Genomic DNA, 15,601 nt, shown 5'->3' with positions numbered 1-15,601 from the left:
CTTTTCCTGATCCAAGCCCACACCCCGACCATCAAATCCACCTCCAGGATTTCTCTCCCCTTCTTCTTTATAAAAGTAAATGATGTCTCAGGAGGAAGAAGCCAAGGAAGAGGTGCTTGCTTCCTCAAATCTCACCACCTCACATGAAACGCAGCAATACCATGAAGATGTGTGTGTGTGGGGGGGGGGGTCGGTCCTTGAAATGTGTACTTCGTCTATTTCCTCCATGCAGCCTGTCATGGCCAATGCGGCTTAAGACGACAGGAAGGGCAAACAAGCACTTGTACGTCCGTCACTGTTCTGACAGGTGAAATAAAAGGTTGACAGGACTGAAATCTAGCTTGGCCCCCCAGACATGGCCTCCTCAGCTCTTACTCCAGACTAGGGAAAGGTGAGAAATAAATTAGTAATAGTGTTTTACCTGTCAACAACACAGGCACTCCTGGCTATCGACCCACTAGTGTGTTCACACAGTGCAACTCAAACACATTTACCTACAGTCTAAAAGTTAGCAATGTGCTCAAGAAAAGGATTCAAAATCATGGAAGTTTGATCCCTTATATGGGCAGAATAAAGTTGGACAGGAGGTGAATCAATAGTGTTGACATGCCCTGGAGCAAAGCAGGTATTTCAGTAATAATCAAAAGACTAACTGGTAACTGGTCCTGGTAACTGAAAGCATTAGTTAGCTACACAGTGGAGCTATTCAAATGACCATTTAAACCAAAGGCTTTTCATTAAGTGCCCTTATCCATAGGAAAATCTCCCAGCTTCAGGTGTATCAGATATCAACCAGCCTCTCAAATTAGCAAAGGAATTTGCCTAATTGAATTTGCAATCAACTTTGGTTTCAGTCCTGTAAGTCTACTTCCATTTGTGTTCTTTGTAGCACTATTAAAAGAAATAAATGTGTCCATGTCCATTTTAAAATAATACTTTTACGCTTAATTGGTATAAACTAAAGACCTTTCTACACAAAAGAAAGATATATTTTCTCTAAACATCTGGTTTCAAAGCCGTCAGCCATCAACAGTTTCTAATTTATAGATGAAGCTCTTTGTAATGCAGCATTCTTGGTACATTTCGTTGGCCTTTCACAGGATACTCTACAAACCTCATTTTTAACCATCAGACTTTCATGACCCCTTAAATCTTTCTGTGGGATTCTACAGGCTGGTAAAATGGTTATGACCTATTTATCTGTTTTATGGACTCCCTGGCCATTTCAGATGGGTAAAAATCAATGTCATTTTTGACTGAAATCAATTGAATTTACTAGTGGTAATTTGAACGTGCAGCAGAATAAGGGTACAACGAAATTGTGGGCTAGAAAACCACTGACAGGGAGATTTCTACATAGTCAATAAATACTATGGTTGAACTTAAGATTGAATATGTAGAAAATGGCAAGAATGTTAAAATAAAAATAAGAAAAAACCATAATAAAAGCTATTATTTGTTTCAGTTTTTAGTCTTAATTCTACAGCTTCAGCATACTTCAGTTTGATGTGAAGTAATTTTAATGCATGGCATCAAAGAAGGGATACAGCATATTTTATATGACACGACAAAGACATCATTGATCATTTTGTTGCGAAAGCCACATTTTGGTAATCCCTCTCTTCCTCTTGCCGTCGCTGCACTGTCTAATGATGCACAGATTGACACTGTGGCCCCTCCTCCTTTCCTTTCCTCTTCTCTGCCCATCTGTGTGAAAGATCCTAGCATACAATACTGCTTCTGCATGTTCCCTTAGATGTGCCTCCCAGCCTGGGAGAATAAGGGATTAATGAGATAGATTTATCTTTTCTGGTAATACACCCGACATTGTTTTCTCCATGCATGTCCTAAATGCATCCCAGAGTGCCTTGGGAGTGGGCTGCATCATTGAGTCCCATAGATCAGTGGTGCAGCATTTTGTTCTACATTCCCATTTCCCTTTCGAGAAAAATGCAAGACATGTTTGCATACACATTAATCACTCAACATTTCAGCATTTTAACAAGTATGTTATTCTGAGTTTAGAAATGAATATTACAAGTGTATGCTGAATTTGTAAATGTCTCTGATTTTCATACATAGCTCAAGAACATAGTTAGAATATTATATGCACAGTGTGTTGTAAATAAATAAAATATTTTGTTTTATAGCCAGTAATACAATGAAGCACAGATGTACTTAGAACAGTCTCAATTTGTTCTAGATGCTTGGAAACATAACTGTAATAAACAACTTGTGTGGTTTTATGTATGTAGTTGATATTGTCTTATTAATGTAACATACCTTCCTTGACTGATTTTTACTTTGTTAAATCACTTAAAAGACTTAACTGATTTGAAAAAAACTTAAACAAGGAAATACAAAAGAGAAATCAGTTGTTAAATGCTCTCCTGATTACCCTACAATCCATATCAATATAAACCATGATTGTACAATTTACTGAAACTACATGCATGAACTCATCAAAGAGCAATCTGAAACAACCTGGAGCTACTCATATACATGGATAGACAATTATAGTGTCCTTAGGAGAGTAGTTAAAAAAGGCTAAGAGTCAATAATGACTTACATGTTCTTATTTGGTTTTGTCAATGCTTTTGCCCTCACTGGGAAATTGTTTTGCTGCACTGCCTCAAGGATGATGTAAATTAGCCAAGATTTTACATTACCGCCAAGCAGATGAATATGCGAAAGCTCCATCTTGGAGGACAATTACACCATTTATGTAGATTGTCATCGCAGTACCCATTTACACTTAGATTAATTGGTTATAGCAAAATTTAAAATGAATTGTTGACAGAAATAAAGATTATATTTACAAGTATTGTTTCATAAAATGCAATTAAAATCTCACACTCATCTTCTAAAAAAATGTATGCTTCAGTTAAATTGCATAGTGCATCTAAAGAAACACACAAATCCCTGTCAGGGCATCTCCATAGCATCTGTTTGAATAGTCAGCTGCTAAAAATGAGAGGACACACACTGTAATTATCAGGGCATGAATCATACACACTATCCTCCCATTGCCATGCATTCCTGCCTGGGTGGCAAACCAGAGAAAAATAAACCAAAGTGACCACGATGACTGGTGGGTGTTCTGCTAACAGGTGAAGAACCAGCTTTCAGCACACCAGAGATCAGGTTTCTGAAGAAACCTGGCGAGAGTGCAAGAGCATTGATAACTGTTAATGTTGCACATTCAAAGTGTGTGAGTGTGCGTGTGCATGTCTGTTTTTCTCCAATCGCAATGGTCTAGAGCGAATCAGACACACATCTACCCTCAAAGTCCCTAACCTCCCAGTGTGAATGGCAAGTGTTTTGGAAATTTACAACGGGAGTGATTAGCTCATATTTAAATGCAGCTTAACAGCCAACTTCCTGAAAATTTCACAGGGGTGAAGTAGTTGCTCGTATTTAGCCATCCCAGTGGTGGCAAGTCTTCCTGAGTGAGTGGCTAAGGGCTTCCGTAATTACCGATTTAGAACTTGGACATTTTCTTGGCCTGTGTGAGACTTCAAGGTGAAAAGAATCAGATCATATCCAAATATCTGCACTGTGTGCCATTTAACTTGAAACGTCTTGAAACTTTAGCAAGCTGTCCACCATTCCAGCAAGCCAGACGTGGTAAGTGGTCAGAGTATCATGTTCACATTTTTTTACTTTTGATACATTTTTTCTCTCGTCCATTCACATCCCAAAGGCTCAGAGTTGAGAGCCACATTCTTGCCCAAACCCTTTTCTTATGTTTGAAGGTGAAGAGAGAAGACGAGGCTAAACCTGCGGAATCAGCAGCTTCCAGAGAAACAAATGAGTGATTGCTCCGCTGGAAGACTTTAGCCCCGGTGTCACAGTAATGCGGCTGTCTTAACTTGAAATGGCGAAGCAACTGAAGAGGGTTTCCTCCCCTGAATCCCTCGCTCCTCTCCACACATGCACAGCTATCAGCAAGTTAATTAACTGTGAAAGCTGCTCACTTGAAACCTTAAATCACTCATTCAGCGTTCTGTCACGAGCCGCCAGCTTAACCACGCTGACGAGGGTTCCGCCTTGTTTACCCAACACAGGAGACAGCGGCATGGAGGTGGGGAGGGTAGGGATTTAGGTGGTGTGGTGAGGTACTGCACGTGGGGCATCAAATTTGGACTATGAGGATGGAAGGAAAATGTCAGTGAGTGATCTCAAATCTAGAAGAAGAAATATACCCCTGGGTGTCACTATAAATGTGTGGCTGCTTTCTCTGATTGCAGACTGCAATTCTTTGTGCTCTGTGAAACATAATCTGACGATTCAGACTGTTTGAATAATAACAGGTGGATTGGATATGAGGGTCTTGGGTATTTTGGAAGTGAACCAATACCACCCACTCTACCGATATGCTCCCTGAGCACATGTACACCCAGACATGTCTTTCTTTTGTCAAACATAATTTTTATACCGATATATACGTAAAAGGCTGTATTCATACCTTCTTATCTTTCAAGCCATCCTCTCTGCTACAGGCTAAGTTGGCGAGGAATTCCCAGCCACGGTTAAGGTGGCACGGACTTCTTGGGTGACATCTGTTTGCCAGGCAGCCATCCCCAAGCTGAGCTCCTTCACACCTTTCAGGGCTCGTATTATTCCTGCCTCCATAGGTCATCCATAATATCCAAATGTGTTGGCTTAGGGAGAACTGTAACGTTTGCCTGTTTTCCCTCATTAGTCAAAAGGCTGCAGTGGGATAGGCCTCTCTTTCAGAGCAAGACCCAACAGAGAGGTTGTGCTCATGTCTGCTCATTTCTCCTTTTAACAGGTTGGACATCTCAGAGGCGCGGGTTCATTTTGTTCTCACTGCAGGGGTATTGACCAGTAATGGCACCCTAGGGAGGACTGGACTAATATGTAAGAGCTTTCAACAACGGCTGATATCTGGGACACAGATTTGGATTCACTTATGTTGTGAAATAATCTGTTCATTAAAGATGAGATGAAAACCAAGTTCCATTTTGAAATGTGGCTTGAAAATTGTATTTTTCCTTTGACTGCTAAAGTGCTAACAATATTGACCATAAACAAAATGACCAGCCCCGTTGTGAGAATGCCTCCCCCCCTCTCTGTCTCTCCCTGCCTTTACAATCCTCTGTCCTTCCTTTGAAACATTACCGGTGAATATCACATCCATTAATCACCTCCCATCCAAATAATCTCATAAACTTTTTTACAGTGTAATTCATGCTCATCAGCATTCTTTGTTTAACATTTATGTTTATTGATAAATGAAGATAGGTTTAAATAATTCAGAACAAACATTAGCTGTGAGCAAGGAGATTAATAATTGATGGGGTGTGTGAAGGGCTGGGCCACTCTGGGAATAGATAATATTAGCTTAATGCAGGGCTGTGTGAACAGGGGAAGTGTAATGGACCTGCTGCCTTTAACTGATGATGCTTATTGTGGCCTGAAAGTTGTTACAAAAGGGGAAAAAAGGGGTCTGAGTCGTGCAGAGGGGGGAGGGGTTGCAGTGTGGTCATAGGTTTGGCTCATAGGAGCTGACAGTGCAAATTGTGGTTTTAATAGCAGGAGGTTTACACATTCTACAGAGAGGCCCTAATGGCCAGGCCTGTGCTTAGTGTAAAGGGAGAAAAATGGCCCTGTGCTATTAAAATGAAACTTGAGAAGGTCCTTGCTCTTAGTTTGGTGTTTTCCTTTTTTCCCAGTCGAACTCTGTCTCTCCATCACTCATTTTGATCCCCTCCTGTCCATTTCCTGCTCGGGGTCTCACTTAAATTTGCCCACACACCCTCAACATAGCAGCTCACAAAGTGATCCAGTGCAATGACCCTGTGTGTGGCAGGCTCATTTTACACAGAAAACCGAGGACACGACCAGGTCACTGAGATAGTCTGAGCCTGTGCAGCAGATAATATTCAGAGGATAATCACCGCATTACATTAAATATGAATATATGAAGAGATGGAAACCTGAATTGGAAACACTCTATGACCATCTAAGGCCATACCGTTATCCCCCCGGAGACGTGCACAATACTGTACGTTCAAGAAAGCCATATTATCAAGGCATCATTATTTCTTGTACACAAAAGTAGAAGGCAGCAATGTTAGATATTACCCATATGCTTATGTTAATGGCTGCTCAGTGCCTGCAGGTCAGCCTGCAACAAAAGGGCCTCATTTACTCTCCAAGGGATACTATTCTTGTTGTGCCAGGCTAGTAAAAAAGATGCAGAGGGATAATGTGTATCAAAGGCAGAGAAGGACCCCTTCATTCTATATTGCTATCACAGCAGCATATTAGCATCTAAACAAAGGAAGCAGAATCCCCTGCAGCGCAGCAGTGTTTCAAGTGGTCACTCACAGCCTTTATTTATTTCTCAATCCAACACATTTTATGCTGAGTAGCAGAATTCAGCACACTACATCCGCCCCCAAAAAATTCCTCTTGTGTCTTCAGCACAAAAGTGTTGAAGTTGCTGCTTCTTTTTTCTTCCCTCCCTCTCTCTCCGCTCTCTCCCTCTCTTTTGTTTGACTTTATCACAGAGCTATGACAGCTGTCATCACTCCTCAGCAGGCCTCAGATCTGCATTTCAAGGTTTGCAGGTTCACCGGTTCACGAGGTTCTGCATGGGCAGACAACACAGGCAGCTCGTCTGAACCCCATCTTCTGATGAGTTCCTCTCATAAACAATAGGTCACACATACATGAACAGCACCGCCAAAACATGTAACACTTCAGGAACATTAGTGTCACCTTATCTAAGGCAAAGTACTGAGCTATGTGTGGTACTCATTATTAATAATACAACTTCCACAATATTTCCTTTGAAGTTAATAGTAGTGCTGTTGTAGTAATGCTACATGTTCCCATGTCATGTCATTGATAGCTATCCTTATATCTATTAATTATGAACATGCAATACCATTTATTGATGACATATTATTGTCAGACCTAGTACAAACTAGAACCAATTATAATTATGGAGGTTTGTTTTAAACAGTAATATAGGACATTCAAATTAAAATAAAACATTACAAAAGTGAGTGCATTAAAAGTCACATTTTGGAAGAAATATATGGTATTCCTTGTATGTAGCCTATACAAGGTCTGAAAGGCTTTGGGCTATGCAGAAGAATGCAAAAAGGAGGACAGAATGAGCGGTAAGCCAGAAACAAGGAGAAGGGAGGAGAACAGAGTGCCATTAATGGAGTCAGGAGTGATGGAGAGGGATTGTTTGTTGGAGTTGCATTGTTGGAGTTGATATGTTTTATCTTCATCTGCCTGCTTTGATGAGCAATAGTGAGTCATTAGCACCAGTTAAAGCAATAGTTCGACATTTTGAGAAATATGCTAAATTGTTTTCTTGCCGAGGGTTAGATGAGAAGATCGATACCACGCTCAAATCTAGCTGTTAAAAGAGTATCCCACCGATTTAGAATTTCACTCTTACAGCATTGTCGGACTCACAATGGACAGTTTTCTTCTTCCTTGTCAAAACCTGGCGCCTACATTACCCACAATGCAACTCCACTGCAGATACTTCAGTCGGAGATTCAGGTGTGTTTGCTAGTAGCGGCTAATGTAGCCTCAGGCAGAAATGAAGAGCGGGCTACTGAGGTATGGAAACCTCTACTTCTTTCTAACTCCTTTTTTTTCATTTTCAAACTTGCATTCTTCAGTCTCCACCAATGCTGACTCAAGTGACATCACTTTTGGCAATTTATCAGCTCACTCTGGAGCCAACAAAGCCATACATTGTACAAACATGAGAGTGGTATCAATCTTCTCAATTAACTCTTGGCAAGAAATGAAATAAGCATATTTCTCAAAATGTCGAACTATTGCTTTAATAAATGTTTAACTATCCTTTAACATGATTACTGGCGTGGTATGTTTAGCATGTTAGGCCTCATAGGTTGCAATGCTTCCGCTCATAAGCCACACTAACCATACATCTATTCAAACTTTCAGTACTTACTACTGACATTTAAAGATTGACACCTATTACAAACAAGTACAGTCAATCATTTTCACAGAAATCATTTTTTTTTCTTTTCTGGGATAAAATTTCTGTGTTGTTGAAGTGGCATTCAGGGGCAGACAAGATTCCACACTTTTGTTTTTGACCCTGGCTGCTCCCTTCTAATGCTGTCACTGTCAGAATTGAAATGCCCTTTAAGACAGCTGTTTGACTGGTCAGCTGGTGACCTGCCTCACTGCTCCTGGATGGATGGACAACATGCTAAGACCAACCCCGTAATTTGGCAGATCTAACTTTGACAGCACATTGAAAGGGATCAATAATAACCTGTCAGGAGGCAGACATTCCCTTTCATTTAGTAATAAATGTGAGTTTGTGTCTGACAAGTTCTTTTCCAGAGGAAAAGAACAAAAACTTTCTGGACAAAGATGTTGTTGGAGAATTTCCACTACATTTGTATAAAAATAGAAATATAAGGAATATGCGAATAATTCAAAACATGCCCTCTCTGGTTATGTTTCTGTTAATTCTGTTGTCCGAGCAAAAGCACAGAATGTCTGAGTGATGTCACCATTGTCTTTAGGTTGGTGTATGACTTCTGGGCATGAGGAGGCCTGTGCATATGTAACCAGGCTAATTTACACAACACTCTGGGCAAGCTTTACTCTATAATTCACAGGCTTGGTTTGTTTGAATCCTCTTTCTCCCCATCAGACAGCACTAGGTCTGCGGTCGCACACAACTTCAACTGGATAGCTGGAGGCCTAGTCGCAGACAGATAATAGACCAAAGGTACAAAGACAGACATATCTCAATACATGCATGAGAGGAAAGTGCGGGGTCGTTATGGTAGTCCGGGTTGGCCCCAGTCCCATCACTTTCTCTGATGTGTGTGTACAAGGGTGACATGTCATTGTCCTCATGCTCGGCCTAAAGCGAAGCGCCTTTATTATCGGAATGCATAAACCCTTCTTGTCTGGACTTCAAAACAGAGGACAGGGCAATTACAGACACAACACCAGGGTGTCTTAAAGTCATTTTGAAATAATTTTCTGTTCATTTTTTATTTTTTTTCCAGTTCCTATTCAAAAATGAGCTTGAATCATTTCGTAGAACAAATGCATTGATGGATGTTTTGTATATAAATTATTATTGAAATAATATAAAATACATCTATTAAATCATTCAAATGAAAACAAAAACTGGGATTTTAAGGTTAAACAAAATCTTGGTATAAAACAACCAACAGACATGAAAAGTGTTTATTTGCTCCCTCAGCTACAAATGGGTGAATAATATTGAGAAGATCTTGACATGATATTCCCAACTAAAAGCAAAACTAAAATTTCAGATCATATGTAGCACTTTGGCGAGCATTCAAAACAAACGTCATTGTCGCCAAATCTCAAAAATGTTACCATGGTTCCCCTGTTCCTCTGTGAGAGTGCGATGACGAGCCGTTCTCCCAGTTCAGAGCACTAATGGTGTCTGTGGAAGGCATGCAGCACCGAGGCTGGCAGGGACGTGCTTAGAGCGGTACACTTGTCACAGCCCATCATATGAGCGCTCCTCTGAACTACAGCCGTGAATAATTTCTTCAAGATCCAAAAGTCTTTCTTTTTCTTTTTTTTCCACACTATCTTTACAGAACCAACCACCAAGCCCTTGTAACTATTTCAACACTTGCAGTGGAGAAAGCAAAGAGATGGAATACAGTAGTAGTGTCTCTTTGTTTAACTGAAGAAAGTTTGCAAAACTGAGCTCAGAACTTGACATTAAAAGAAGAGCTTATGTGAGCAGTCAGGGAGAAAGAACACCAGTGTGGCAGACTCGGAAAGGATTGTGGGTAGATAGGCGTTAGCTTATCTAATTGTAAACAAGAACACAAGTGTGTGGACACTCATCATGCACTTGTCAAAACATAGCTGCCTGTGATTTTGCTGTGCTGTGGTTCTGCTGTTCACTAAAGTTTATTTACATTCAGACAGGCCTTTTATAATTCCAGTTTGAGAGTACAATTGTAGCAATTACTCCAAGATAGGTGCTGTACAGCTGGGAAAACAGCAGAATAAAAAGGTTTATCACATGCATCCCTTACAATTATTGCCTCATTCTTGGGCTTTATATTCAGTCTTTGTGTATCATCTTTGAACAAAGATCTGCAGATATGCACTTTTTCCACTGTGGTTTCAGGTGTAAAATGTAAAAGCTTAACTGTTCTTAATTTGTTTGTTTTGAGATCTATGGTGAAGATGAAGGGGGTTGTTAAAAGTTAAGTGTCATTCATGCAATATGATGAATGAAAGATCAGAATTCTTCACTCCTGGGTCTTTTTTTTTTAAAGATTGTCAAAATAAAGGACTACACTAGAGTATATTGTACATGCGTGCAGTGACTCAAATTCTACTTATGGGATCTGTATCAGTTAATAAATTCTACATCTCATTAGAAAAATGAAGCTATATCTGTTGAGAACAGTGAATTTAGTGGAGTTTCACACCAAATTGGATCTTATAGGCAAATGAGAGGAGGGTAATATCACTTTGTACCTTAGATGAAATTCAGAGAAAAGGTGGCAATGCACTTAAAGAAGACCAAGAGTCTACAGCCTTGCTAGCGACTCTGTGAGGCTGTGAGTGGTGCTTTGATCTAAATGCTAACATCAGTATGCTAACATACTCACAATGACAATGCTTACATGCTGATTGTTTTTCAGGTATATTATTTACATTGTTCATCAGCATTATTTTCCCCCCACCCATTTTGCGTCATGTCCCGCCCTACTGTGCTGTTATTGGCTAGCTCATTACTTGGACGTGTCCTTATGATTGGATGCTAGCTCCACCGGTTTTTCTGTCAAATTTTCGGCAAATCCCACTAGCAACACTAGTGACACTAGTAACACTACTGACGTTGACAAAAATGTAATAATAATACAAATATAAATATATTTTAAATCCTTATATCTACAAAGGGGATGCAACAAATTTAACCCCTTGTTCATTTAACATTTGCTTCTCAGCAAATCATATATTCATAACCATAACTTTATTAAATTAACATATTACACTCAAACAGCAGAATTGCACACTTGAACCATGTGTTGCCATCAAGAAAAACAAAGCGTTACTGTATTTCAAATTAAACTGACTAGAGTGGGTCCGGGAGTAGAGAGTAGTTTGCAGAGCAGGCGAGGTAATCAAGGACCAGGGGTAGAATCGAGCAGTGAGGTAAACTGACAATCTGGCAAAGACTGGAGTGAAGACTATACTACAGGGTCTTGATTGGTGGATGGAAAACAGGTGAGCTGGAGGCGTGCAGCAGCAGATGAGGAACAGGTGTATAGAATCCAGAGCAGCACCAGAGGACCACACCCAGACAGACACACAAATACATACACAGGAGGGGAACAAAACAGGAGCCAGACAGACAAATAAGGAGAGAAGGGGAGCGGCACAGTCGGACCATGACAGTATTCCCCTCAGAAGTACTAGTGTCAGTGTGATAAATCTGATCTTTCCTATTTTGTAATAAAGAAGAAAATTAATGGATAAGTAACAGGTGAGGGATCTCTATCATCCTAGCGGTACAGCTGCGCTCACAGCTAGCATCCAATCACAAGACCAAGTCGAAGTGACGAGTACTAGCCAATCACAGCACAGTAGGGCGGGACTTGACGCAAAACAAGTGGGGGGAAAAATAACACTGTTCATCATCTTAGTTTAGCCTATTAGCGTACTAACATTTGCTAATTAGCACTAAACACAAAGTACAGCTGAGGCTGATGGAAATGTCCGATGTGCTGAGGAAAGGTCAGAGGATCACCAAAGTTATTACAATTCATCCTGTGGGGAACGTGAATGGAATTGTCTATACCAAAAATCTTAGCAATCCATCTAAAAGTTGTGGAGATATTTCATTGAAAACAACTAATTTCAACCTCATGGTGGTACTAGATGGAAAGTCAGGGGATCACCAACATGATTACAATTCATCCTCTGGGCACCATCGATATCTTTACCAAATTTCATAGCAATCCATTCAATAGTTGTCATGATACTTCACTTCAAGAAAAAAATCGGGATCACCAAAGTCAGAAGAATTCATCCTCTGAGGATCATGAATGTCTGCACAAAGTTTCATGGCAATGCATCCAATAGTGACTGATTTCAGTCTGAACCAAAGTGCCGCTAGCATGGCTAAAATTTGGTGACACAGGTCTTTTACTTAAAGGAACTCTACTGGTGATGAGAGGAGGAAGGAATGTATCCACGAAGCAGAGTGAGAGAGCAGGCAGATGGGCACAAGCAATGGGTTTGAAGTTGAGCTTGATTTCACATTGGTGGGGGGGAAAGCGACAAAAGCTTCCTCACACAGATGTTCACAAGCTGCTGTCAGAAGAATATCAACATCTCTTCTTAATGAAGACACTCACAATGAAGACACTCACACTGTCCAAGCCTGAGAACACCATGATAGCACACATCTCGTATACAGTATATTTGAAGGAGACACATCCTCCTGCATTCACTGGAACATCCTTGCTTACCAGGTGTCACTGGTTGCACAGGTCAAAGGTGAAGGAAGGAAGAGGCAATTTTGTTTTTCAGCACAGGCCTGAAACTGCTGATGGATGCACTTTCTAAGTCTTTGCATCCACACACAAGCTGGAGCAAATGGTGTGATTGTATGCTAATGTCCTTGCTTTTGTTCATGCACTATCTGCTCAACAGAGCAAATGATTAAAAACAACTTCCTATCACTTGTGTTTTGAAGAAAAAAAATATTTGTTCAACAGTGTTTTGCACTTTTCTTTTAAGGCATTACTTTCAAGTAATGAGTCAGACTAATCCCTCATTGGTTTCTGTGGCTTTGAGCATTAAAACTTGATGCGTCTACTCACTTCGCTATAAATGCCTGTGGACCTCTTAATGTGCAAGCCAAATGCCCTGCTGGGTTGGATAGACCATAATGGATTTGGTCCAACGACAGATATCCAGCACTCATAAATTGATTTGATCTCTGAGGACACAGAATGAGATGATTTTTACAATTAAGACATCAATGGAACATAGACCACAATAGAGGAGATGGAGAAAGTCAATCCCTGCTAAACTGGCACTGGAAAAACATGTTACTCAAGTGACCCCTTTTATCTTATTTTTTTGTGAGGTTGCAGATTTGCTTAATATATTAAATAAATCCTGGACTAATTACTTATTTGGAGCCTATACTGAAACTAGTGGGTACGTTTCTACTACTTTTACGAAAATTGTTTTCGCAGAATACTTTATATACCGCTGAATACCTTTTACATGAGATACTATGTATAAATAAAAAATATAATTCTTCCTATTGTTAATACTATTATCAACATATTTTAGGTTTAAAGATTTGTAATCTATCCCATGGTCTATTTTAAAATCAGTCACTCAGCCAGACAGGGTCCAATTGCTCATAAATTCAGCATCGAATAAAGTGATCAGATTACATTTAATGCATTTTTTGTATCCGCAGGCCTCTGCCATAAATTAAAACCATCTGAAAGCGTCTGGAGTGCATTTCATTTTGCCTTGATTCATGTGCTGTAATATAACCCCTCTCCGATTCCCTGTGTGGCACAGGACAGTGAGGGGAGTGAGCCGAGTGCGTCAGGAGATTAAAACCTAACCACGAGATTGGACTCAGGATGTAGGCATCAGATAATATAGTAGAGATATAATGAAAGTGTAAACAAAAACCTAGCATGAGAGAGAAACGCCTGCTCATAAAATCTCCACTCTCACTATTGTCTTTCTAACAAAAAAGATTCCACAGGCCTGGCGCCCTTCAAGTTATTAACAGTTGACTGAATTACATACTTTAAAACTTTAAGTGACTTGAGTTGTGCTCTAGCTTTCGCATTGTTGGATAGCATGTGTACACGTCCATGCAAGGGCTGAGTAAACAAGGAGCACTTTGTATGGAAGGGACAATGAATGTGCTGATGGGAATCCTTCAAAAGATCATAATTTAATTGCAAAACTGACCCACGGATATAATAAGATGTCAGAATATTCTGTCAGTTTCCTATCTAGATAGACAAGCCAATTAAATCCTTTTAGCACATGCAAGTCTATGAGGACAGATCATGATGAGTAAAGCTCTGTCAGCGCACTGCTGAGCCCTTCGCCTCTGCAGGCAGGGTTTACACCTTTGTGTCCTTGTGTGCCCGGCTGCTGTAGTGATAGATTGGTCATCGCTTTCACGTTGGGAGCAGCTCTGAATGAGACGCCTGCCGGACAGCTGTGCTGGCACAGACTGCTATCCTTGCTGCCAAGTCACAGAGCCTTTTTACCCCCGCTGCTCCCTGAGCACTGCTCAGTGCTTACCGTCAGCCTCTTCCCTGTCGTGCTTCAATGACAAAACACACGTCAGGCTTTAACAGCTCACTTTGCACTGGCTTGGCGGGCCCAGGCCAGCTTTTGTGTTATTGGCAGGGTCACTGTGTGAGGTGTGTTCTGAGCCAGTGGAGCATACAAGGTCGTATTTGGTCTCTATTGTTCATGGTAATATATTAAATTAATCAAGAAGCCCAGATCAGTGCAGAAATTCATAGACTGCATAACATGGTCAACACTAATTTCCCTGGCTGGCTGGTGAGAGCTGTTACCATTTTATTTAAGGTCTAAAACAACTCACATTAAACACCCAGCTGGGAAAGGCATCACAGCAGACTTCCGAAATACCGCCGTCGGGTTTTGAAGACCTTGATTTGAGGAGGACTTTTAGTTACACTAATTGAAGAAGTTAAATGTAGAGAGGCGTAATATATGATTAGCATTTTGCTGTGGCACCAGACTGCATTAATAAGAGACGATGAAAAATCAATAGTAGTCATTACACCACTACGCAGGATAAAATATTAACTAGTTTGGAAACGGACCTGAGGAGATTTCTTTTCCTACAGCGCTGAAGGCTTGATATGATTATTGGTAATAAACACCTACTGTGGTGCAACCACTAGCTGGGGAAATATCATATTTACCAAAGAAGATGCGCAGTTCACCTTCAGTATAATTAGACCAACCTGCTTTCTTGTATGTTCTGTCAGTCCAGTACAGAAAGATGAAAGTGTTTGAGCAGAGAACATGTTAGGTAATACAAACCCTGGGAAATCCAGTTCCTACATTTGTAAGCTTGTATTGACCCCAAGCCCCAGACCTCAAAACACATATCAAAAGTATCACGGCTTTGTGCAAACATCTGTCAGTGTCATATCATATGGTATCATATGAATGAAGTTACTTTGATCACTCCGAGCTACTTCAAGTGTGAATGCAAAATCTGTTTCTATGGCATGTTATGATTGTCTGTATGAAAAGCATAAGTCTGAAACAGGAAGCAGATGATGTCATTAATCAGATTCTCTATACATTGTTCCCATTCTCACTGCAGTTATCTATCCAGCCAAGTCCTCCGTTCTCTATCTTTTGTGAATGGATTCCCAGTGGAAGGATCGACATGGATTTCACAAACAATTTATCCTAAATTGCAGGAAAATTGGCTGCAGATCTTAGGGAGAGGACAGGGGGAAAAAGGAGAATGAGGTTAAGATGATCCACAGTGCATTTATTCACTAAG

Source organism: Siniperca chuatsi, linkage group LG15 (assembly GCF_020085105.1).
Source record: "Siniperca chuatsi isolate FFG_IHB_CAS linkage group LG15, ASM2008510v1, whole genome shotgun sequence".
NCBI classification, from domain to species: Eukaryota; Metazoa; Chordata; class Actinopteri; order Centrarchiformes; family Sinipercidae; genus Siniperca; species Siniperca chuatsi.
Note: the sequence above shows the minus strand (reverse complement) of the source record.